This window comes from Oryctolagus cuniculus, chromosome 12 (genome assembly GCF_051225735.1).
Source record: "Oryctolagus cuniculus isolate XC-2025 breed Fujian yellow rabbit chromosome 12, ASM5122573v1, whole genome shotgun sequence".
In the NCBI taxonomy this organism is placed as follows: Eukaryota; Metazoa; Chordata; class Mammalia; order Lagomorpha; family Leporidae; genus Oryctolagus; species Oryctolagus cuniculus.
The window spans coordinates 59,726,166-59,751,602 of record NC_142878.1 but is presented as its reverse complement, the minus strand read 5'-3'; the positions used below and the strand labels follow the sequence as shown (position 1 = coordinate 59,751,602).

Below are 25,437 nucleotides of genomic sequence, written 5' to 3'. Positions count from 1 at the left end.
AACCACCACCCCTTCCAACAAACATGCTTCATACCCCCTACCTCCCTTAAAGCAATGATTTCCTTTAATACAGAAGCCAGAGGGCCAGCGCTGTGGCATAGCAGGTAAAGCCACTGCTTGCAGTGCCGGCATCCTATATGGAACCGGTTCGAGTCCTGGCTGCTCCACTTCTGACCCAGCTCTCTGCTGTGGCCTGGAAAAGCAGTGGAAGATGGCCCAAGTCCTTGGACCCCTGCACCCGCGTGGGAGACCCAGAAGAAGCTCCTGGTTCCTGGCTTCAGATAGGCGCAGCTCCGGCCTTTGTGGCCATCTGGGGAGTGTACCAGCAGATGGAAGATCTCTCTCTCCCTCTCTGCCTCTCTGTAACTTTGCCTTTCCAATAAATAATAAATAAATCTTAAAAAATAAATAAATACAGAAGCTGGAGCTGGAAATCCCAGGGTCATTTTTCATTTTTTCCCCCTGTCCCTCACACTTGAAGCATGTAACCAGGCACCAAACCTTATTGATACCACCACCAAAAGCTTTTTCATATTTGTATCCTCTACCAATACTGCTTCAACAACTTCCTGATCCACTTCCCTCGCTGTCTCTATACCTGTTACTACCTCTAATTCACTGTCCTTTCTAAAAGGCACACCTGGTTATGGTACCCTCTATGCTTAAAAGTCCCTGGGTGGTATCTATTGCTGGAGAATGACAATCAAACTCTAGCAAAGCACTTAAGGACTTTCTCAATCTGGTCTAAGCCACTTCTTTCCAACCTCGCACAACTACCCCTATCAATACCCAAGGAGTTAAATTCCTGTGTTCTTTCTATAGTCTAGAATATTCTTTCATTATTCTACTTAGAGCAATAATGGGGCTCAGGATATTCCTAAATGACATGCTATCACTATTACAAAATCAAGTTATTTTAGTGAAAAGAGTATTTCCAAATAGGCAACGGCATAGAATTTTTAGATTAAGCCCAATACTTTCCTTTTAGAAATGACAAAAGTAAAGGCCACAGAGATGAAATGATTTGGCCAGGGTCTCATAAAGCATTTACTTTGCAACAGGTACAGGTAAATCAAGGAAAAAATAAGTAGTGTTCCAAGCAAGACTTACAGCAGAAATACTTCGTTATGTCATTTTGACAGAGTAGGAACACCATATATTTTTAGTGCAGTTTCATGGATTCAGTAATCATAATGTATTTATGACCAATGCATATAAATTAAGCCATAAATACAAATAAATGAGTAGATATTAGAATGTAAGTTATAACACTAGTAGTCCAAAGCCTACAAGTTCCCACTGCTTATCACAAAAACAAAGTCTCTTCTCCTAATTTAGTCACTTGATCTAGCAAGTTCTTCTCATTTACTAATAACCTGAGCTATTATGGAGCAAAATGCTGACATCTCTTGACTTATGGGATGAACTGCCAAAAATTTCAAATTGGTAAGATCAGAATTTGCTGTTTCATTACAAATCGAGTATAACTGAAGATTTTACGGAGAAATAATTTCAGAAACCATGGTTTTTATAATTCCTAAAGTTTTTTTTTTTTTCTTTACAGGCAGAGTGGACAGTGAGAGAGAGAGACAGAAAGAAAGGTCTTCCTTTTACCGTTGGTTCATCCTCCAATGGCCGCTGCGGCCGACACCAATCCGAAGCCAGGAGCCAGGTGCTTCTCCTGGTCTCCCACGCGGGTGCAGGGCCCAAGCACTTGGGCCATCCTCCACTGCACTCCCTGGCCACAGCAGAGAGCTGGCCTGGAAGAGGGGCAACCGGACAGAATCCGGCGCCCCGACCGGGACTAGAACCCGGGGTGCTGGCGCCTCAGGAGGAGGATTAGCCTATTGAGCCGCGGCGCCGGCCTCAAAGTTTTCATAAAGAAACATCTCCTGGCCGGCGCTGCGGCTCACTAGGCTAATCCTCCGCCTAGCGGCGCCGGCACACAGGGTTCTAGTCCCGGTTGGGGCGCCGGATTCTGTCCCGGTTGCCCCTCTTCCAGGCCAGCTCTCTGCTATGGCCAGGGAGTGCAGTGGAGGATGGCCCAAGTGCTTGGGCCCTGCACCCCATGGGAGACCAGGAAAAGCACCTGGCTCCTGGCTCCTGCCATCGGATCAGCGCGGTGCGCTGGCCGCAGCGCGCCGGCCGCGGCGGCCATTGGAGGGTGAACCAACGGCAAAGGAAGACCTTTCTCTCTGTCTCTCTCTCTCACTGTCCACTCTGCCTGTCAAAAAAAAAAAAAAAAAAAGAAACATCTCCTATCATATAATGTAAATTAGTAAGGTAGTGGACTTGATTTACAGCCAACTTTGTTAGAATAGTCTATTCTATAGAACAAAGGATCTTATATTGTAAATCATGAATATTCCTATGATGTGAAGGTAGATATTTATAACTGAGCACATTCAAAAAAATAAGAACCCAAAAATAAAAGTCAACCTCTACTATCTTTCTATTTAGTCGAAATGAATTAAGCCGGTGCCATGTTCTGAAATTAGGTAGTAGTGACGGCCATACAATGAACATACAAAAAAAAAAAAAAAAAAAAAAAAAAAAAAAAAAAACAACAACAACAACAAAAAAAAACACTGAATTGTACACTTTTAAAAAATGATAAATGAGAGCCGGCGCCGTGGCTCAATAGGCTAATCCTCCACCTTGCGGCGCCGGCACACCGGGTTCTAGTCCCGGTTGGGGCACCGGATTCTGTCCCGGTTGCCCCTCTTCCAGGCCAGCTCTCTGCTATGGCCAGGGAGTGCAGTGGAGGATGGCCCAGGTGCTTGGGCCCTGCACCCCATGGGAGACCAGGAAAAGCACCTGGATCCTGGCTCCTGCCATCGGATCAGCACGGTGCACCGGCTGCAGCGGCGGCCATTGGAGGGTGAACCAACGGCAAAGGAAGACCTTTCTCTCTCTGTCTCTCTCTCTCACTGTCCACTCTGCCTGTCAAAAATAAAATAAAAAAAAAAAATGATAAATGATGAAACTTATGGTATATCTCAATAAAGCTATTCTTTAAAAATTGAATGGGAAATCAACATTATGAACTTTTTTTCTCTATTACACTTTCAGTTTTTCACTCTAAAAACACAAAATTTTAAATGTGATCTTACAATATGGAAGGTGACTGTTTTTCCAAGTTATACATTCTTCCTAATTTAGGACACTTTTTTCAGTCCTTCAGAATATTAGTGCTTTTTTTTTCCCCCAGAAACACAGTTTTCTCTTACAAATTTCCAGTAAGTATCTTTATGTACTCCAAAAACATTTATTAAAGAATAAGGAGCATCAAAAGTTGTCAAGAAAATACCAACTGGGAGTATTGTCTTTAATTCTTAAATTACTTAAAATCTAATTAGAAAAAAAAAATCACTGAATAGTTTAGATATGTTTCACCATTTGTAAATAGATTCATAACTTCTTTGAACCCATATTCATTTTCAAAGTTCTGTGACATCATCAGTCCTACAATTGTTTAAGAGTTAGGTGTGTTTAATTTCTCTCTTGCTTATAACTCTAAAACTCTTAAGTGCAATTTATCAGAGAGCTGTACCCAGGTCCTAACAATAAAGATTTGTAATCATTGGGCATTTCTGCATGGGCCTAATGTAGCAATTCCACTCCAGGTCAATAGGTAGAGTGATTAAACTGTTTATTAAGACTTCCAGGCATATAAGGTAGTCAGCCTACAGGGTGAAAAGATGGAAGAAAATAATTAACTCCTTTCATTCACGACTAATTATAAGGTACCACTTCCTCCCACAGAGGGAAAAAAAAATCACCTCAGTCTAACAACACAACTATTTTGTTGCTAAAATCTCTATCTCCCCGAAATTACCTTATTTTCTGACACCAGACTTAACTCAGATGTTTAATTTAAAAAAACACTAGGTCCTTAAATATAAATGATAAATCCATAAAAAAGACTTCTACTCTGCAATAATGCATGCTCTAACATGGATAAATCTCAAATGTGCTACACTAAAAGAAGCAGCAGCAGAAACAGCACCAGCAGCAACACTCAAAAGTCTATATATTGTATGATTCCATTTTTATGGCATTCTATAAAATGAAAACTACAGCAACAGAAAGCAGGTCAGCAGTTCTTAGGTTCTAGTGCTGGGGAAGGAACTGACAAAAGAAAAGCAAAGGGGAATTTTAGAAGATGTCTCAGGCCATTTGTGTTGCTATAACAAACACCAGCAACTGGGTAATTTATATGATCATAGGTGTGCTGTTTCAGTGTCGCTGAGACTGGGAAGTTCAAAGTCAAGGCATTGGCATGATCTATGTCTGGTGAGGGTTGATCTCTGCTTCCAAGATCCTTCCTTGTTGCTACATTCTCCCAAGGGGAAGAACACTCTGTCTTCACATAGAGGAAGGGCAAGGTGGTCATGAATGCACTCCCTCCAGCCATTTGTGAGAGTCCTAATTCATCCATGAGGGCTCTACTCTGCATGTCTTAGTCATCTGCTAAAGGCCTCGCCTTCTAATACTGTCATACTAGTGACTCAGTTTCAACACATTTTAATACAAATTGGAAAAAATGGATGTTTTTCAAAACATCTATAATAGCCATTTTTCCATGAACTAATGGTAGTCTGATACCAAGAAAAATTATATGTATTTATATAAAACATTTAATGCACATGATTTTTAATATAACTACATTTTAATTTTAATATAAATTTATAACTATTCTGATAGAAATACACTTAAATAAAATACATATTTATAAAAACATACATGCTATCTTTTGCAGAGTTCATCTGAATTAAATTTACAGATTAGAATGACAAAAAAATACTTAAACTGGTATAAAAGGTGGGCAAATAACCCAGTAAATAAATATAAAACTTAAGGAAAAAAATTTAAACCAATTACAACAATTCTACAAAATAACATTAGCAGCACCCTGATAACAGTTCACCTGGCACAGTGATCCTCACATCACCCTGAAACATTAATAGGTATTACGAACTCAGTGTATCTCCCTTCAAAATTCATATGCAGAAGTCCTAATCCCCAGTGTGACAGTATTTGGGAAACAGGATCAGAGGTAGGGCCAGTGTTATGGCATAGCAGGTAAAGCTGCCGCCTGCAATGCTGGCACCCCACGTGGGCACCGGTTCCAGTTCTGGCTGCTCCACTGCTAGTGTGCCTGGGAAAGCAAATGAAGATGGCCCAGTCCTGGCTCCTGGCTTTGGCCTGGCCCATCCCAGACACTGTGGCCATCTGGGGAGTGAACAAGCAGATGGAAGATCTCTCTCTCTGGGATTGGCCTTTCATATTAAATGGATGGATCTTTAAAAAAAAAAAAAAAAAGTCAGATGAGGTCAAGAGGGTAGGCCCTCATGATGGGATAAGGGGCCTTCCAAGATGAGCAACAGAGAGGTGAGATCTGCAGGCACTGCTGAGGAGAGGCTCTGTGAGGCAGTCATCGGCAAGCCAGGAAATGCACCCTCTGATTTCAACTCCCAGACTCTAGAACTTAGGAGAAAAATGAATTTCTGTTGCTTAAACCACCCAGTCTGTGGCAGTTTGTTAGGGCAACCTGAGCAGACTGAGACACTGGGCATTCTTACACAACACGTTGAAAGTTGATTAGTCACTTGTTCCTCCAACATTCCCAGCTAGTTATTAAATTCTTCAAGATCTGGGGTAATCTAGGCTCTCCTCTCACAAAGTAGATTCTAAAACTTCCACAGTAAGCTGTATTAGTGCCTGTTTAGCTTAATTACATACATAGTTAGCCTTCTGGATCCATGGATTCAACAAATTGGACTAAAAGCACTTGGGACTTTGGTGGGGGGGTTACACTGCACTGAACCTGTGCAGACCTTTTTTTTCCTCATCATTATTCCATAACAGTACAAGATAATAACTATTTATACTGTGTTAGGTATTGTAAGTAATCTACATGATTTGCAGCATACAGAGGATATGTAGACACTATATGCAAATAATTTGCCATTTTGTTTGAGGGACTTGAACATCCTTGGATTTTGGTATCTGTAGTGGGTACCAATTTCCCATAGACACCAAGGGATGCCTGACTACATGAATGTCATGAAGCAACATCATTTTATTCCAAGAAAACCAATTTTCTTTTCTCTAAATTTCAGATTTTTCTGATACAGAAAAAGATTTATATGGTTCTTTCTTATCAGGGAATGTCTCAGTTTATGAAATACTCCTAGAACACCAGTTATTCTACCGATTCTATACCATCATAGTTAGGCAATGTCTAGAGGTTAAGTTTAATTCTATGACTGCTATACTACTAGCCTATGACTAGTAAACACAATTCCTTTATAACCTTTTCACAGAGGAAAATAGTTTAGAATAAAGTTTAAAACCATTTAAATATCTCCTTATTGTTTTTCTGTTCAAAAATGTTTTCTACCTTTCTACTCTTTCTTAATAAGGGGTGCAGAGACCTTATAGAAAATCAGTGAAAATCATCAGAGATTCTTCAATAATTGTTATAATTTATTAAGCTCATACATTTAACTATCATATTTACTGCTTTTACATCAAATACATTAATAACTTTATACTCTTTCTCTGACTTCTATTCTCTATTCCCAACCTAACCCTCACTACCAAGCTCATGCTTTTCATTTAGGAATATAACAAGGATAGGGGCTGGCGCCGTGGCACAGCAGGTTAATGCCCTGGCCTGAAGCGCCAGCATCCCATATGGGCGCCAGTTCTAGTACTGACTGCTCCTCTTCCACTGCAGCTCTCTCTTATGGCCTGGGAAGATGGCCCAAGTCCTTGGGCCCCTGCACCCGCATGGGAGACCTGGAAGAAGCTCCTGGTTCCTGGCTTCAGACTGGCACAGCTCTGGCCATTGCGACCAACTGGGGAGTGAACCAGTGGGTGGAAGACCTCTCTCTCTCTGCCTCTCCTCTCTCTGTGTAACTCTGACTTTCAAATAAATAAGTAAATCTTTAAAAAACAGGAATATAACAAGGAAATTAAGTAATTAGCATAAAAGTACCTCCCTGAATACGTAGGGTCTTTAAATCACCTCACCAGTGCTCTTAGGAGGTCAGGCAAACTATATGAAGCCTCAGTAGCTGCCATGTTTTTTCTACTACATTTGTTTGAAAAAACTGTACATTTTCAGTCTTCTCTAAAAACACCACCTTCATCATGATATGGACTATAATTATTCTATAACCACTCACTTTAATAATAAATGCTGGCAATGTTAAAACAACAAATGGAATGCCTTAAGATGCATTAGCTCTTCTCTTTAAAAAATACAAAATTTTAAATCTTACCACAGCCTTTTATTCTTGAGTCACAATCAAATCCTTTTGGCAGTTAATCTCAGCACTTAACGTCATTCACTCCAATAAAACCAATCTTAGATGGTTGTAAATGCCTGCCCTAATTCTCCATGTGTTTTAAGAGAAACCAGAAAATGAGCAGAGAAAGAGTTCAGTCACCAAGACCATGTATCAAACAACTTAAGTGTTGCTATATATTAACTTTTGCTAGAACATCATATTTGTAACTTTTTCCTATCTCTGTTGAACTCAAAGAACAGGTACTTAATAAATAAATAATCTACTGGCCCTGTGATCATGACAATGAAGACGGTAACGCTGATGGTACATTATCAGGTAACAATAACTTAATCATCATCACTATAACAATGTGATGCAGTGGGCTGGTGTTTTGGTGCAGCAGATTAAGTGTCCCATATCAGTTAAAGTCTTAGCTGCTCTACTTCCAATCCAGCTTCCTGCTAATGCATCTGGGAAACCAGCAGAAGATAGTCCTACTGCTTGGGCCCCTGATACCCATGTCAGAGACTGGGATGGAGTTCCAGGTTCCTGGCTTTGGGCTGGTCCAGCCCTGGCTGTTGGCTAGCCACAGCATTCTCTCTTGCTTTCTCCCTCTCTCTCTCTATCTCTCTCTCTCCTGCTTTCTCAGTAACTCTTCCTTTCAAATAAAGAAAAAAAATGTTGTTATTTAAAAAACTGAGGGGGAGTGGTATATCTCTTACCAAAATAAATATTACTAGACTGTGAGCAAAGGCAGTTTGGACTTAGGGTCTAGGTTCTTAGTCACTGTCTCCAAATGACAAAACAAATGACTTTCAAGAACCAGATCTCCAGTGTACAAGAGTCTAGTTGCAAACAACTCAATCTAGTTTCAACAACAAAAGAGCAAGCTTTAGGATGGCTCATGGGGTCTCCCATAGGACCAGAAAGTCAGACTCAGCAGTCTTACAACCAAGAACAATATCCAAACCACACCACAGGAGTGCTTTCATTAGATATCATAGCAGGATTCTATCCATAGTGCTAAGAAGTCTACCACTATGGCCGCTAGTAACTGCTCATCTTCACTGCCGCACTTCCCACAAGAATGGATCCAGAGCATAAAGGCATTTCCATCATTAAAGTATATTATTATTCACTGTTAAAAGTTCAGCTTGGGAGATCCAAATTCACCATCCAATACACTTATCATGCAATTCTAGCTGTACATGAAGACATTTTTAGCTACAATTTGAAGCAAGAAAATAACATATAAGTTATATGTATATGTTTATAATTATCATTTTAGGTAAGTATATACCCAAGGTGTAGAAGATATAATTGTGAAAAACATAAAGGTTTCGGGTTACAGGTGATTTCTCCACCCTTTTTTTTTAACCTGCTTTTAAGTGTTGTTTACATAAAACATTTAAGAATCAGAGGAGTAAAAATAAAGGTTTTCCTCAATACATATGTGAGATACTAAAAATATGTCTGGGCTTCATGTACATTCCTAAAATAATACCACAACACCAAAAACTACAAAATTCACATCCCATAAAAGCCCTCTATTCTACAGAACTACAGTGTACATCATTGGAGTATTAGATTGTACTATATTCTCTCTAAATTTGTATGTGGCCAGCACATGAGCAGCTCCAAAGAACTGTGTTTCAATAATGTGAAATGTCTGACAATGATACAAGAAGCCTGAATGCTCTTTTCAGCATCAAAATGACCTCCTGAGGCTTGCACTCCCTTCTATACAGAGCATGCCAGAAAGGCAGCCTTCCCTGATAGAAAAGCTGAGGTCATCTGAGATTTCAGCACGGGGCCCCATCTGTGGAACTGCTTGCTGCACCTGACTAGAAGCACCAGGCTCTTCCTGGTTCCCACTGAGCAACTTAACCTCACCCTGGCTGGGGTCTGCCCATAACTTCCAGACTAATCTTAACTTCTCAGAGAAAATGAATGTGAATAGTTTTGCCCAAATAGTACAGCGTCCAATGTCAAGTTCCACTTGCTCTTATGCTAGCTCCTCCTGATTCTTTCAAGTCTAGGCCAGCAGTAAAACATGCTTCCCAGCTTTGTTTTGTACAACAGATCTTTTTACAAATCTGTCCAGTATTAAGATACCAAAGAATTTGCTATTGTCAGGAACCTGTCCCCAGCATCAGCCTGACTACTGGACCTTCCTCCCAGCTCCCATGACACAGCTCCTCCGAGCTACTGTGTGGCTATGAACATCGCCTCTCTCTACTCCACACTGGCCCATGCACAAGACACCTGCTGTAGTTTCCTTCTGATCTGTCCCATGCCAGTTAAGCCAAAAGAGAAGACAAGAAGGCCTGTAGGCAAGTGATAGTCACTGCCACTGCCTCAAGCCCTTTCCATTCCACTGAGGAAAACTGTGTCACACCCAGTTTGCCCTCTATGTGACAGCAAAAGGGCCAGGAAACCTACTTTTAATACAAACACTTTACATTAGAGAATACACACTGAAATCTATTTTTAAGTGTAAGTACAATGAAAAATATCAAAAGCAGGTGACACTACAATGAAAAAACAAACATCTTACTTTCCAAAGTTTTTCTCTTCAAATTTTCGACACATAAAATTCTAACCACTTAGCAGCAGTCATCATTTCAATGAATTGTGTCAAATGAAAAGGGAAAAAGAAAGATACATTCACCACGAGGCTAATTTATGGTCTCACTAAATCCAGCAGACTGAAGGATTTCATTTAGTCTATCATGAATTCTTAGACCAAAGCAATTCTATTAAAAGCTCTTGAAAAAAACAAATCTGAACTTGTCATTAGGTCAGCCAACAAAAGCTTTCCCTAAATATGATAATTATATCATATACCAGCCTTCCCACAATTTTGAAGAGCTAATGCCAAGGAATTTGCCCTTCTAAGGAGTAGAACAACAAAATTAACTTTTAAATAATTTTTTCAGAAGTTAAAACAATAGATCAATTAAATACTTTTCAACTTCATAAGCACTGTGTTCTTACAGTACTAGACATCAGTTGGACAGGACTAATGTTACTATATGCAGATGAGAAATTGAGGGCTTTGAAAAATTAGTGAAACACACAGAAGCATCTACTTCCTCAAGATAAAAGCCTTTTAAATTCAACCATGCAACCCTGGTCATTGAGCCCTGGACTCCCCCCCCACCCCAAGTCACTTCCTCCATGCCTAAGGTGCAGCCTCATCCTCATGGGTAAGAGAGTGCCACCTACATTCCAGATAATGAAATGAAGGAAGGGTTTGTATTGTGCCACTCAAGACTTTTCTGTGCACACATTCATTTCTATGTATCGATGCTCTATGTTTGTATTTTCTAATGGGTCCAAAAAGGTTAGACAAAGTAGAAACAAAGCAAAGGCAGATATTCTTTTTCAGAACTGCTTTTAGAACAAATGCTCCAAAATGAAAACCAGAGGAAAAACAACATGCAGCTTCAGATCAAATAAATAAATAAAAGATAAACTCTATGTTTTTTAAAAATCTAAATTTTAGCCTTTCAAAAATCTTTCATTGGCTGTTGGTGTGGATGAGCAGTCTGTTTCAAGAGCTCTCAATACTGTTCCTTTGGTCTAAGAAATCAGAACCCATTCAGACTTGTGGATTTAATGAGTCCATAAATAAGTCTACCAAAAAATTTTATTTATGGTATTCTTTTTTTCACTTGCCTTTCCATTAGACTGTTAGTTCATTATGGCAGGGGATCTTTTTATCTTTTAAACCTTATATCACTGATATTTAGCATGGTTCTATACATAATAGTCTTTGAAGTAATGATTTAAATGAGGAAGGATTCTCCAATTCTGATTCCTTAACATGCATACACCCCTAAGCCAAACACACACAATCATTTTAAGGGGAAATTAAAAAAAAAAAAAAAAACCTGAAATTCACAGACTTAGAAAGCAAATGTTCACTAAGACAACATGTGAATGCAAACAGATATATCATTGCTAAAACAACATTCTGTTTCCAAAAACCAGAGCACCTAACAATTAGTGATTTTAATCTTCCCAAGGAGAGTAAGAAAGTGTGTACTACAATTAACTCTTAAGGTCCACAAATTTTGGTCATAGCAAATAAAGGAAAAAAAAATCAGTTGATTTGGTCTTTGCTGTCACTTCGAGGAAATGACTACAATATCACAAAGTTCATAGCATCTACAATTTTTTAAAAAGCTATCAATGAATGCCAAGATCTATGAAAATGTTCCCCTGGGGAAGCAATGTTTGTGGTCAGACTGAGTAAGGATTCCTGAAAAGGGCACTGTGGCCTGTTCCTTGTCTAGTCAGTGACCTCATGCTAACCCAGGTCTCTATCTACAACACCCAGGAAGATAACACAAACTAAGTCACCTCAGGAAATCTGTGAAAGCCATATTTAAGCCTTGACTCCATCGGACCAAATCCAGAACCAGGGAGGTACAGACACTAGGTATTACAAGGTGCTGACCTCACTGAAAGGCTACATGACTCATCAGCAAGCCGTAAGGCATACGCTTTGAAACAGCTCTGAAAATGGTGAGAAACTGAGCTGGAGCCACTCTACTGTGATCTTACATCTCAGGAATCCAATCTGATATAACCCAGCATCTCCGCCACTACATCAGAAAGGGTGAGGGTTCAGCTATAAAGAATAGAAAATCCCAAACAACAATGGATTAAACAGAACAGAAATTCTTGCCTTTTCCAATAAACTTTACCTCTTTCAGCAAAAATATTCTGCTCCAGGAAGTCCTTGGGTCCCAGGCTCCTTAAAGCTCCCCACTCCATGTCTAGGCTAAACTCCCATCCCACCCTGTCCACGTTTAGGATTGTGGCATCTGTGCTCCAGACAGCATGTTTGAGACAAAACTCAGCAGAAGATAAGGCTGTCTCTCAAGGAAGACACCACTTCCAGCTTGCACTTACTCTGTTAGAGCCGGGGCTCAGATCTCTGGCCATGAAAGTTACAAGGGAACCTCTATTCTGGGAAGTCATTTTCCAAGGTCACAACTCGAGGATTCCATTACACAGGAGAACAAGGAAAGATCATGGGAGGAAACTACTGTTTGTGCCAAAAGCACAGCAGTCGACTCAAGTGAGCTCAATCACCAGTGAAGCTGCTTGCACTACCAACAAGGCACTGTGGCTAAACGTTGACTCACAACGTCAAAGTTGTCTTGATTCTCTTAACTCTTATTTAGTAAGTCCAGCAAGCCTTTTTCAACTCTTGGTATATATTATTCCTTTGAGAATGTTATCTGGAATTGACTATAATGAGTTTCACTACATAAACACCATTGGTGAATAACAGAATGTAGGGCTGGATAAAGCATGGATAGGTCAAAGCCTTGGTAATATTATCAATTCAATTTTTGGAAAGATTTATTTATTTATTTGAAAGACAGAGAGACAGAGACAGAGGCAGAGGCAGAGACAGAGAGAGAGAAAGGGAGGGAGGGAGGGAGGGAAGAGGACAGACTGAGAGAGAGATCTTCCATAAGCTGGTTCACTCCCCAAATAGCTAGCTCCAACAGCCCAGGAGAAAGCCAGGAGCCAGAAACTCCACCCTAATGTCCCAAATGGGTGGCAGGGGCCCCCAAGCACTTGTGCCATCATCTGCTGCCACTAAGGCACATTAGCACGGAGTTGGATCTGAAATGGAGCAGTCAGGACTTGATGGGATGCCGATGTTGCAAGCAGCAGCTTCGCACACTGGGCCACAATTGCTGGCCACAAGAAAAGATTTTTAAGTGTCTGATTTTATGAGGTATGGCATTTCAAAAGAGAGGCAGGTACACCTGGATTCACTCAACCAACCCATGATTTGGTATAAATCCTCTCAATCTTTCTTCATCTCATTAAATCCAGTAGTTTTGTACATGAAATACCTATACACATTCAGAAGTCACTCCTGTTAGGTGGACAACTCATTGATTCTGAGACCAAATATTTATCAAACACCTGCTTGTTGAAGCATTCCATGTGCTAGTGAGTGGGCTCACAAAGAGGAAGTAATCTGTGTAGGATTCAGCCTCCCCAAGAGTCTTATATTTAAAAGGTATTGCTTCTGCTAAGTATAAACCAGAGTCTTAGAACTGAACTCCCCATTGTCTATGTCAGTATAGTAAATAGCTATCAAGTTCAGCAAGAATTGATTCTCCAACCATGCCTATATAAATTTCCAAGAAGCGATGACACCCCCCCCAAAAAAGGAAAATTCTTCTTAAAATAAGTTCCATAAAATGATTTGTTAATAAGGATCTTGCTATAGAATGGTATGCAGATAATTTGGGTAACATAACTCAAGGGAATGAGTCAGAAGCATCACCACTCTTACAACCTTGACCCTGAATTTGGTCTAAAACTTCTATACATTTTTAGTGGCATGTGAGAACAGATGATGCTGTATCACACGAAAATGGCAACATTTAAAATTCATAGTAGCACAAAACCATTTCTTCTCCCACTGGACCCCTTGAACTTTAATAATGTCTGACCTGGTTGGCCAATAAGTTCTAAAAGCAGACAGAGGAAAATTGCCAATATTAGATACTGCTGGAATGATTTTTCATTTAGAAAGACATTACAAGTTCTCTTAAAAACAGGTCACCAATTCCATGCACACTTAATTTTCTTAAGAGGAGTGGGCATCAAAGAGAGCAGGTATCTTTGTCCATGCAAAACAGAATCTAGCTAAAAACCAGATTTCATATATTCTTATCATCTCACACATAAAACAAAAATAAATATGCTCTCACAACACACACACAGAGTTATATATGCATCAATCCAAATCAAAGATAAAGTATGGTTAAAGTAGATACGGAAAAAAAAAAGCTATTAATTTTTTCCAAGAAAAATGGCATGCAGGCCAACATCTCATTAACTGTCCAAAGGAGACAATATATTTTTACACAACTGCAACCAGACAAAAAAACTGGATAATCACACATTTATGATTTTCATATTCCACAACTGGAAAGATTTACAAAGGCACAATTTAAGAGTCTACCTTGCTTAAGCCCTTAAAAGATACAAAGTGACAAGAAGAGCAAGCAACTGAGTGCTTCTCAAAAATACCACAATCCCAAGTGCCTTCTACATTCCTCCCTATTTTAGTCAAATACCATTTCAACATGTGCCTTGATGCACTTGTCATATGCTTTGCTTTTAATACAAATACTTGTGTACTGATTGGAAATTTCCCCTCTTTTGGTTTGCGAACTGTTTCTTAGTTGTTGTTTATAAACCACTTTAGCAATAAATATATCCACTTTCAGAGATGCCTGATATGATATTCAGCCACAGAAGCTCCAGGGTGCATGCCCTGCTCTGAAAAGTCAGAGAGCTAAAGTTGTGGTGACATAGCTGCACAAGGAAGAAGCTCTCCTTCTGTGTCTCTCTCAGACGCTGTAACACATTTCCCACTACAGCTTTACAGAAACACCAGCCTCCAGGTTGCCAGAGCATTACTGTGGTACCACATCCCTCATAAAAGCTTTTACACAGAGACACACAATAACAAGGAGTTCTTCTTGCCATTTTGTGGCCCAAAAAAGGTAATGGTACTCTTCCCAATGTTCACCTAAAGGAATGAATTTTCCAAAACATTTTAATAGCAAAAGAGCCCAATTCCAGTTTTTTTTTATTTCAACTTGATAGATCTCTGATTTTTTTTTTACAGTATAGCTATTTTTAAAGATCTATAAATTTGCTGGAATTTATCCTTTTGATTTTTTAATGTTTATTTATTTTTCTTTATTTATTTGAAAGACACAAAGAGACAGAAATATCTTGCATCTGCTGGTTCATTCCCCAGTTGCCTGCAACAGCTTGGGCTTTGCCACGCCAAAGCCAAAAGTCAGGAACTCCATCAGAGTCTTTAGCCATTATCTGCTGCCCCTTAGGTGCACTGGCAGGGAGCTGTATCAGAAGCCGAAGTAGAAGCGGGACTGGATCCAGGGCACTCTGATATGGATGCAGGAGTCCCAAGTGGGTGCTTAACCTGGTGCACCACAACACCTGCCACTATACTTACTTTTTAAAATAATATATTTACTGACTTGTACAACTCTTTATTTTTAGCATTTTTATTAACATAGCTCATCTCAAACTGTCACTTAGCTTTGATGATATGATCAAGAATTATTTATGTGCATAATTATAAAAGGCAAAGTCAAAGAAAAGGAAAATATTAAAACATGCCTAACTTTTCAAGTTTTATTCAGGAAACTGTTTGCCAAGTATTTTTTAAGATTAACATATCATCTATGGAAAAACAACTTTAGTCTAAACAAGGTATCAAACAATAAGAACTTCACTATCCAATAGTTTCCCTACGTAAGGTTAAAATATTTCTATGTGAATCTTCTGTGCCCTCCTTCTGGAAGCAAAATCATTTTAAAAGAACAACTCAAGTACTCCATCAGGAATGTGGTATAGTGCATTTCAACACCAGCATCCAATGTAAATGCCAATTTGAAATCTGGGGACTATGATTCCAATCTAACTCCCTGCCAATCAGCCTGGGAAAGCAGTGGAGGATGGCCCGAGTACTTGGGCCCCTGCCATCCATGTGGGAGACCTGGATGAAGTTTCTGGCTCCTTGCTTCAGCTTGGACCAGCCAGGGTGGTTGTGGTTATTTAGGAGTTGAATCAGGGCCGGCACCGCTAGGCTAATCCTCCGCCTTGCCGGCACACTGGGTTCTAGTCCCGGTCGGGGCGCCAGATTCTGTCCCGGTTGCCCCTCATCCAGGCCAACTCTGTGCTGTGGCCAGGGTATGCAATGGAGGATGGCCCAAGTGCTTGGGCCCTGCACCCCGTGGGAGACCAGGAGAAGCACCTGGCTCCTGCCATCAGATCAGCGCAGTGCGCTGGCCGCAGCGCGCCGGCCACGGCGGCCATTGGAGGGTGAACCAACAACAAAAGGAAGACCTTTCTCTCTGTCTCTCTCTCTCACTGTCCACTCTGCCTGTCAAAAAAAAAAAAAAAGGAGTTGAATCAGCAGATGGAAGATCTCTCGTTCTTTCTCTCTTTCTCTCTCCTCCTGTCTCTCCCTCTGTTGCTCTACCTTCCAAATAAGTGAATAAACCTAAAAAAAAAAAAAAAAGAACCAACAAACTAGAAGGAAATAGTTGCAAATCATAGATATATTTAGAATATATAAAGAAGTCTTAGAACTCAGTAACAAAAAAAGTGAGAGACTAGTCATTAAGCAAACAGAAATCAAAACCACAATGAGATACTAACTCAGGCCCTTAAGAATGGCTATAACCCAAAAGACAGATAATATACAAGTGTTGAAAATGCTACAAAATGGAACATTCATACATTACTAGTACAAAAGCAAAATGGTATAGACACTTTGGAAAATAGTTTGACAGTTGCTCAGAACATTAAGCCATGTGACCAGAAATTCTACTCCAAAGTATCCACCCAAAAGAAATAAAAACATATGTTGATACAAAAAAAATACACTAATGTTCACAGAAGCACTATTCATAATAGCCAAAAAGTAGAAACAAATATCTATAATCTGATAAATGCATAGGCAAAATGTGGTATATTCATACCATTATCATTCAGCAAGAAAAAAGCAATGCAATAACACGAATGAATCGCAAGGACATCAGGCTAACTTTAAAGTCAGTCGTACTACATTACACTGCTTACAAAAAATGTCCAGATAGTCAAATGTGTAGACACAGATAATAGTTTTGTGATTGTCTAGGGCTGCGGTCAACAGTGGTAGGAAAGGGGAGTAACTGCTAATGAGCATCGGGTTGCTTTCTGGAGTGATGAAATGTTCTGAATCAGACAGCAGTTATGGTTGCACAAGATTGTGAATATATAAAAACCACTGACTTGTACATTTTAAAAGAATGAATGCTATAATAAGTGAATTGTATCTCCATAAGATAAACTGCAATATTAAAAGAAAAAACAGTATTTATACAACATACAGTAAATTCAATTTCAAATTGGAAAGAAGGAAGGGAAGGAGGCCACGAGAGACACTCATAGATCTCAGCAAAGTTGGTGCTGATTCATGGGCCCAATTCTAATGAAACCAGGCCCTAGATGGAATGCAGTCAAATGTACATTAGGTCACATGAAGTAAGGTATTTTATTGTACATACTATATTAGAAATCTTTTAAACAAAGTGTGTCCTTTACCAAATTTGATATTTCCCACAGCTCACTTTAAATACTGTAAAAGTACATATTCTCCTGTGATCCACATCATTAATATTCTTTATGTTTTATTTCCCTGAGACACTAGATGGGATGACAATATTTCCATGAACACAATCCTTGTCCCCAAACTATCCATGTTTAGGGATGCCACTGTTCACCTATCCAATGAGATGATAAGTTAACAGGAGTGGAAACAAGAGATATGAGAAGATCCTTCCAGCTCATTTTCAGTGGGTATCAAGTATGATTGTATCTACTATTCCCAGATTTCCAGAAACACTTATAGTTTAAAAAAAAAAAAAAGATTTATATTTAGGAGCTGGAGCTGCGGTTTTGTGGTTTAAGCCTCCACTTGCAATGCCAGCATCCCATATGGGTGCCAGTTCAGCACCTGGCCGCTCCACTTAAGATCCAGCTCCCTGCTAATCTGCCTAGGAAAGCAGAGGAAAATGGTCCAAGTACTTAGGCCCCTGCATCCACACAGGACACCTGGAAGAAGCTCTGGGTTCCTGGGTTCGGGCTGGCCCAGCCCTGGACATTGTGGCTGTTTGGGGAAAGAACTAGTGGAGAGAAGATCTTTCTCTCTCTCCCTCCCCCTGACTGGGCCAGCCTGAAGCCAGGAACCTGGAGCTTCTTCCAGGTCTCCCATGTGGGTGGCAGGGTCCAAGCAGTCACCTTGTCTCCCACTGCTTTTCCAGGTATATTATTCAGGGAGCTGGATAGGACATGGAGCAGCCAGGACTTGACTAGGCACACCTATGGGATGCCAGCATGGCAGGTGGTGGCTTAACCCACTATGCCACAATGTTGGTCCCACCTTTAGTTTTAACAACACAGTTTAACAACCTCCCAAACACAGGGGCCAAGAAAACATCTCCTGCCACTAGTACCACTGATTGAGAAAATACTATCACAGAAATGGTAGTAGAATAAAACTCTGCTTTAAACTCAAAACTCTCTCTGAGACTTCCAATTTGTTTGAGTTCATCCCTAGACAGGTGGCAACCTCACTTAGAGTAAATGAACCACCCCTTAATTGTACAAAAAGAGCTTGCTGGTAATTGACAGGAACACAGCTAAATATGATTATGACCTTTGGGAATATAAAATCCACAAAACACCTTTTGGGATGAAAGGAATAGTGACTTCTCTAAACAGATTTTAATTTAGCAGAAAACATTTTAAAATAAAGTTTAGGCATACAGTCTACTAAGGAATTCAAACAGCTATTAAAGCAGGTAAATACAGAGATCCTGCGACAGAGAATTAAATTACCCAAGACTAGTTTTAGTGAGAAGCTTCTTAACCTAATCTTTTGTGTCTTATTTTGGATGATTTTTCAACTAGATAATACAATTTCATTTAAGTGCTGAAGTCATGGGTTTCACTGCATGAAGCCCTTTGTGTTTCATTTCCACATCATCTCATGGGGGATCCTCTATCATTTGTTCATTCTTTTGGAAGCACACTTCTGTCCATTTAAGATAAAATCCAAACTGAATTTCCCTACCCCCCCCACTTCAAAATGTAGTCATCTTCATGGAAATGTAGAAATCAAACTTCCTATCATCTTTGTAAACTAAAAAGTATACTTTGTATTTTCTTCATTAAAAAGATCAGAAATCACATGGAAGCCAGTATTTCTCAAATATAATCAAATCATTGAAAACTTTGGAATAACCATGTTCAATTAAGGTAGATGTGAAACATACGAATATACTATATACTTATACACAAAATACATACATATGCACAATGCACAATATGCTTTTGCAAAAGCCAGCATCAAGGTTATCTCCTGTGACTTCATCAGCAGAATAAAGCAGGCAGATGGAATTCTGGTACATGGGTAAGATAACACTCATGTCTCTCTCTGTCTCTGTTTCTCTCTCTCTCTCTCTCTCTCTCACACACACACACACACATATATACACAGCACCCCCCTCCATACACATTTCTTGTCCTCCAACAAGCTAATGAAGCAAGTGATAAGCTACAGGTCAAATTCCCACTTCTACAATCAAAACTTATCACAGGAGCCCTTGAAAAGGGAGTGCATCTGTTATATGTTAATGACTTCAAGCCATTCACTGAACTTCTAGGTGCACAGAGAAACTTAAAAGCACTTCACAACTCCTTGTGGGTATAATTAGCCTGTTGCAATTGTTGGCAATTCTCATCCTGGGACTTTAAAAGGTCACTCCACTCTCTAAGATACCAAATTTGGAGCCACTCTCTCTTCTGGATAGATTAAGCACACTCTACAATTAGTATCCAGCTGCACCTGTTGCAAAGCTGCTTTCTTCGGTGATGTAAATGGGAACAGTCAACAACAGTTGGAATTCTTGAGGGATTACTAGACCTCGGAAATGAAGCAAGAATAAACCTGATGTCTGCTGCTGAGGTGATGGATAGTGGTCACACCCTGACCACATGCAGAAACCACAATCTTTATTCTTTACAGACAATCCCAGTGAACACAGGTACCTCATTGCATGGACTCCCCAAATCATATAAGCAGTAAACACATAATTCTACTAATTACCAGAACTAGGGTTTTCATGACCTAGTTGAGTTTATGCAAAGAACAAAGAAAATTCCAGGAAAAAAACAAACAAACAAACAAACAAACATGTTTTTAAGTCCAACAAACATAACATTATTGATTTGTCTAAACTTTACTAAATCAGTGAAGGCAAAATGCTACTGGTCATATATTGAGGAAAATTTATCTTTATAAATCTGTAGCTCAAAGCCACACAAATTCTCCTTTGAAATATTAATCCTTTGCAAAAGTATCACACACATTTCATAAATTGACACTGATGGTAATTTCACTGCTATACATAGGATATCTAAGGGATACAGTTCTTAGTGAAAATACTTAGGAAAGGGATATGAATTTAAAAAGTCAGATTCATAGAGTTTGAGAAACTGTCAGTAAACAATGATTACGTCTGAAACAGAAAGCCATAAATAAAGTTCTTCCTTCCTTCCTCCTTCCTTCTTCCTTGTTCCTTTTCAAAAATAAAAGCACAGGGCACAGGGCTGTAAAGCCCCCTTTCTCGTTACATCATTTGAATCACTAATATTTTCCACTACATCAGAAAAAGTAACTCTTTGGCAGCTGGTATATATGGCCACATAAACAAAAAGAAATACTGTAAAGCCTTCTTAAATTAATGATATCATGCTTGGTAAATCTACTAGGCAATGCCTCTTATTATCACCACGGCATATGATGGCTCATCTTATGTGCTTACATGTTTTTCCCCCACATATAATCTTTTTCAAAAGATAATTGGAATTTTACAGAATACATAAAAACATCTTTTCCTAAGGAGTTTTACTACATCACTGTTAAGCAGATATCCTTCTGTGTATATTAAATTGAAACTATTTTGAGAGATGTAAATATAATATAAAAGTTAAGCTAGTGAGATTATTTCCAAATTAGCATTTGAATTAAAGCAAGCAGGACTTGATTACACTCTTAGGACTGCCTCCCAAAAATATTTTCATCTGATACTTACTAAAATATATATATATTCTTTTTAAAAGTCAAATTAGTAAATTATGAAACTGCCTTTTCTTAAAATGTTTGCTATTGGGTCTATTCAGTAATCACATTTAGGAAACTATAAATTATATTTAAATTTATTTTTTACAAGCAATTAATTATAAAAAAACTCCAGCCAGGTGGCTTTCATTACATAAATTACTGTTAATGACACAGACCTCATGCTGTTACTGTACTTAGTATTTGCATGTGTCATGTGCACATCTCTGTGTGTAACTACCCTCTTCAGGGTAGAACTCAGCATTGAAGTACAAAGCAAGCAGCCCAAGTTTCATATCACACCTTGCCTAGTTGTTTGAATCCCAAATATTCTGAAGGTTTTTCACGTTTGCTGCAGGAACCTATCTCCTAATAATACTTTGCCTGAAACAGCTTTAAAATCCGATATACAATTACTGAGAATCAAATGACACTTAGCTACCAAAAGTGCCATCTCTACTACTTAAACACTGTGAAAAAAAAAACGTTTAAATCAGTTTGCATCCAACCAAGTCAAGAGCCCACTGTTGTCTCATGAATGCAGATCAACATAACGTGTAGCAGAAAGTGTGCTACTGTAACACACAAACAACTCTCTTTTCAGGGTTCTGTCTCCCCATTTAACCTTTTGTAGGGATTCTACCAACTCCACAGAAAGTATAAATCCCTTAAAAATAGAATGAAGAATCTGACCTCTTAATTCTGAAATAAAACATTAGTTTCAGTGATATATTAGGAAACAAAGACCTCATAATGTTACCCTGAATTAACTAGAATTATTAAATAACCAGAAAGTCCATACAAAAAAATAAATAATGGATGAATTTCACCCTATTTCAAACTCCATCCCAAACAGGAGCCTAAATGAGCATCTCCATGTTTCCCCATACTAATAATGCCAGAAAAAGGAGAAAGCTTTATGAAAATGTTTCCTGAATTGCAGGATAAAATTCCAGGATTAGTATAGTCTTATTTTCTAAGCAAATAATTTCTTTTCACTTAACTGGAAATCCCATATTGAGCCGCCTCTCTAGTATTCAAAGACTATCTAGTTAACAGATTATCTAACCCTTCACTTTTCTTCTTCCCCTATGAAGCCCGCCTTAGTAACAATCACCAGACCTGGGTAACCGAAACAGTTTAAGAAGAAATTTAAGTCCCTTTACCTACATAGTAGTTAAGTGACACTGTAGGAGCACAGAGAAAAGGGGAACATAAAATAATAGTTAATAGCTAAAGAGAATCTGTGCTTCAGTACAATAAAGTCATATAACGGACTTCTTCAACTTACAGAACGTAAACTCATCTACTCAAATTATTTTTGGCCAAAGTATTAGTGTCTTTTGTATACTCACCACCAATGATGTTGCCTTTGCTCAAAAGCTAACCTATCATTAGGAATCACTTTGAAATCAGTTTGTCAGTTGCAGCAGAAAGCCAACTTCACAGTCACATTTCATACTGTACCAAAATACAGGGTGAGGGTGACCACCATGTCAAAAATAGACAAATACATAACAAAAGATGTGTTGTTGCTGAATTTCAACACACTACAAAATAACCGTGACTCCAGACTTTATGGTCACCTTATAGCATGGATCCCCTCATGTATCAAATGTAATTATGTTTGTCTGTCTCCCAATACCAAATCCATTTTCAAAGTATCCAGGTTGGTCTGCAGTGGAAATATGGAAAAGGTTGTGACATATGCTCTAAAAACACTTGCTAAAAGAAAAGTCCCAGAAGTGTTTGGCTATCATTAGAATGTGTATCTAATATGAAATAGTATTTGTTTTAGCTCTTTTTCTAAAAAAATACAAGATTTTATTTATTTATTTGAGAGGTAGAGTTACTGACAGAGAAGAGAGACAGAGAGAATAGTCTTCCATCTGCTGGTTCACTCCCCAAATGGCTGCAATGGTCAGAGCTGGGCTGATCTGATGTCAGGGGCCAGGAGCTTTTTCTGGGTGTCCCACCTGGGTACGAGGGCCCAAGCACTTGGGACATCTGCCACTGCTTTCCCAGGCCATAGGAGAGCTCTGGATAGGAAGAGGAGAAGCCAGGACTTGAAATGGTGCCTAAACAGGACAACGGGAAGCCGGGACGCCAGCCCTGCAGGCAAAAGCTTAGCCTACTACATCACAGTGCCAGTCCCTGTTCTAGCACTTTTTAAAAGCTGAATCATTACTGTAGAGAGAAAAAGACTGTTATCCAAGGACATTAGAAGGGTTAAATGGAAGACAAGAGATATAGGGGCTAATATAGCCTCTAGGGCAGACCACCTACCAAAACTGTCAGCCCATCCCACTGGACAGCTGGGAAGAACTGACTGCGTACATATGCTTAAGAGCCAAAAGTAACTGAAACTCATATTCTTTTGTGATGAAACAATAATTTTCTAATCTAATCTAGGAACAAGAGCCTCATCACTGTGAACAGGAAAAAAAAAAACAACTGAGAGCTGTCTATAGGTAGCAGCCTGGGTATTCAGGGTAAGACATAAGTTAATGGTTCAGTGATGCATGTCCACAACAGGCTTTCAGAGGACAGTCTAGAAAAGCCAGTCAGGACTATGTCTGTTTTTATGATGCTGGAGGCGGGACAGCAGTCGAGCTTACTGCTCTGTGCAGTCCCAAAGAAGGCCAAAATCAACAGCTAAGTGTTGATGGTCAAGATTAAGCATCATAACCTGAAAAGGAAGCTCAAAATGTTCTGCCCTGGAAGTTGCCATAATAATCAAATTGGGACATCACAATAGATTGAGAAAATCAGAGCCCTCCAGGAATCACAAAGGCACTTCACTGAGGGGTGAATACAGTGCCCTGTGGCTGCTTAGCTGGAATGTCCTGAAGGGAAAGCTCACTGAGGTTTAACAAGAGGAGGTCAGACCATTTCAGGAAATCCAGTTTTACACACTTATCGGTGCCAAAGATCACAGACCTCCTTATTGGATGTGGTCAAGGCTGGCAGGCGTTGGAACCATCTCAACCTGAATCATAAGACTACACGCTGCAAATCACAAAAAGAAAGTGGGAAATATGCAAAGAAGAAAAACAAGTCTAATCACAAGTCGGGTTTGATGCAGCTAGCAAAGTTCCAGCTAAAGATCACCTTGTGTCCCATATTACCCTGTTACCTATCAGGGTACCTAGTGTTAATTTCTAATGAAAGGCCAATTGGTAAAATCATTCACATTTTAAAGAGAGAACCATCCCCCCCACATCTCAAAATGTTAGCACTTCATGAAAATTCACAGTTAAGCAAATGCTGAAAAGGACCTCTTGGTTCTTTTTTATTTTATTTTGATGTCCTTATTGGGGACATCAAAATGGTGTAATGCTATTTCCTAAAAATAACAGAAAAAATTACTTTGATTCACATAAAATTAATCCATTTACTGTCTTTTCAGACTAAAAGTCATTAAATAATTTAAAAATTAACTGTTGGAATTGGAAAAGACAAAACCAAAAATGGATTGAAAACCCATAAATGTTAATAAGTTGGAATTCATCCAGGATCTATTTCTTTCAACCAATTTTACATCAAAGTTTTATAAACTACTAGAAAGTATATTTAGTTAGAAACCATGACACTGGTACTAGCTCTGGTAGTACAAATGGCACCACAATACATATGACTGATGATTTTTATACTGCCACCAAAGTACTCAGTTAATATACAAATTTCTACTAAACCAAGCCATAAACAAATCTTTAACTGAAAAGCTCTGTCTGCTCGTTTATAATCTGTTACCTGGAAAAAAAAGCAGAAGGTCTCTCTAGCCACCTAATCACCATATCAATGACACATGCCACAAGAGAGAAGCACTAGTTTATTTGATTGATCATGGTAGATAAACTCCAAATAACAGAGAAATTAACAAATGCTTGACATTTGCTCAACATCCATTATTCTGACACTGCTTTCAGAATTTCAAAGCCTGGGAGTATGCTTAATCAACATTCATATTCCCTTGTGAGCTACAGGCACCATATTGCACCCCGCCTTCATACTGATGAAAACTGCATATTGGCCATTTCCAAAATGTTCTGGGACTCCACACAGGGCCCCTTTTCTCTCTTGTTCCTGCTCTGCAGTTTTCTTTTAAACACTTCCAAGATAAAAGCATCTGCCAGTTTTTCTCTCTAGGGATGTATGCAAAATGAACTTAACAGTTTTAAGGCAGGAGTAACCTCACATCTAAATTCATTCATAGGACAGAAAAGGGCCTAAGAGGCCTCTCTAGGGACAAAACCCTGCTGAAATTCTCCCCACACACAACAGTGGGAGCTTTATAAAATCTAAGTCCAGACAATTTCCAATTCAAATGCCCAACATAGCATGACCTTTGTCAGATCTCTGAGCCCAAGATGCACCCATGAT

General features: G+C 39.2%; 1 protein-coding gene across 9 annotated transcripts in view; it reads right to left on the bottom strand.

The window, feature by feature from the left end:
- Window positions 1–25,437, bottom strand: part of CDIN1 (CDAN1 interacting nuclease 1) — a 241,057-nt gene that overhangs the window by 188,145 nt on the left and 27,475 nt on the right. The window contains exon 1 of one of the 9 annotated variants that reach the window (XM_089309416.1): window positions 12,017–12,238. The exons of 7 other annotated variants lie outside the window; for them this stretch is intronic. The gene's annotated coding sequence lies outside the window, so the exon portion shown is untranslated. Of the gene's footprint in view, window positions 1–12,016; window positions 12,239–25,437 lie in introns of those variants that run through there. One more of the 9 variants, XM_089309414.1, reaches the window with a different exon arrangement.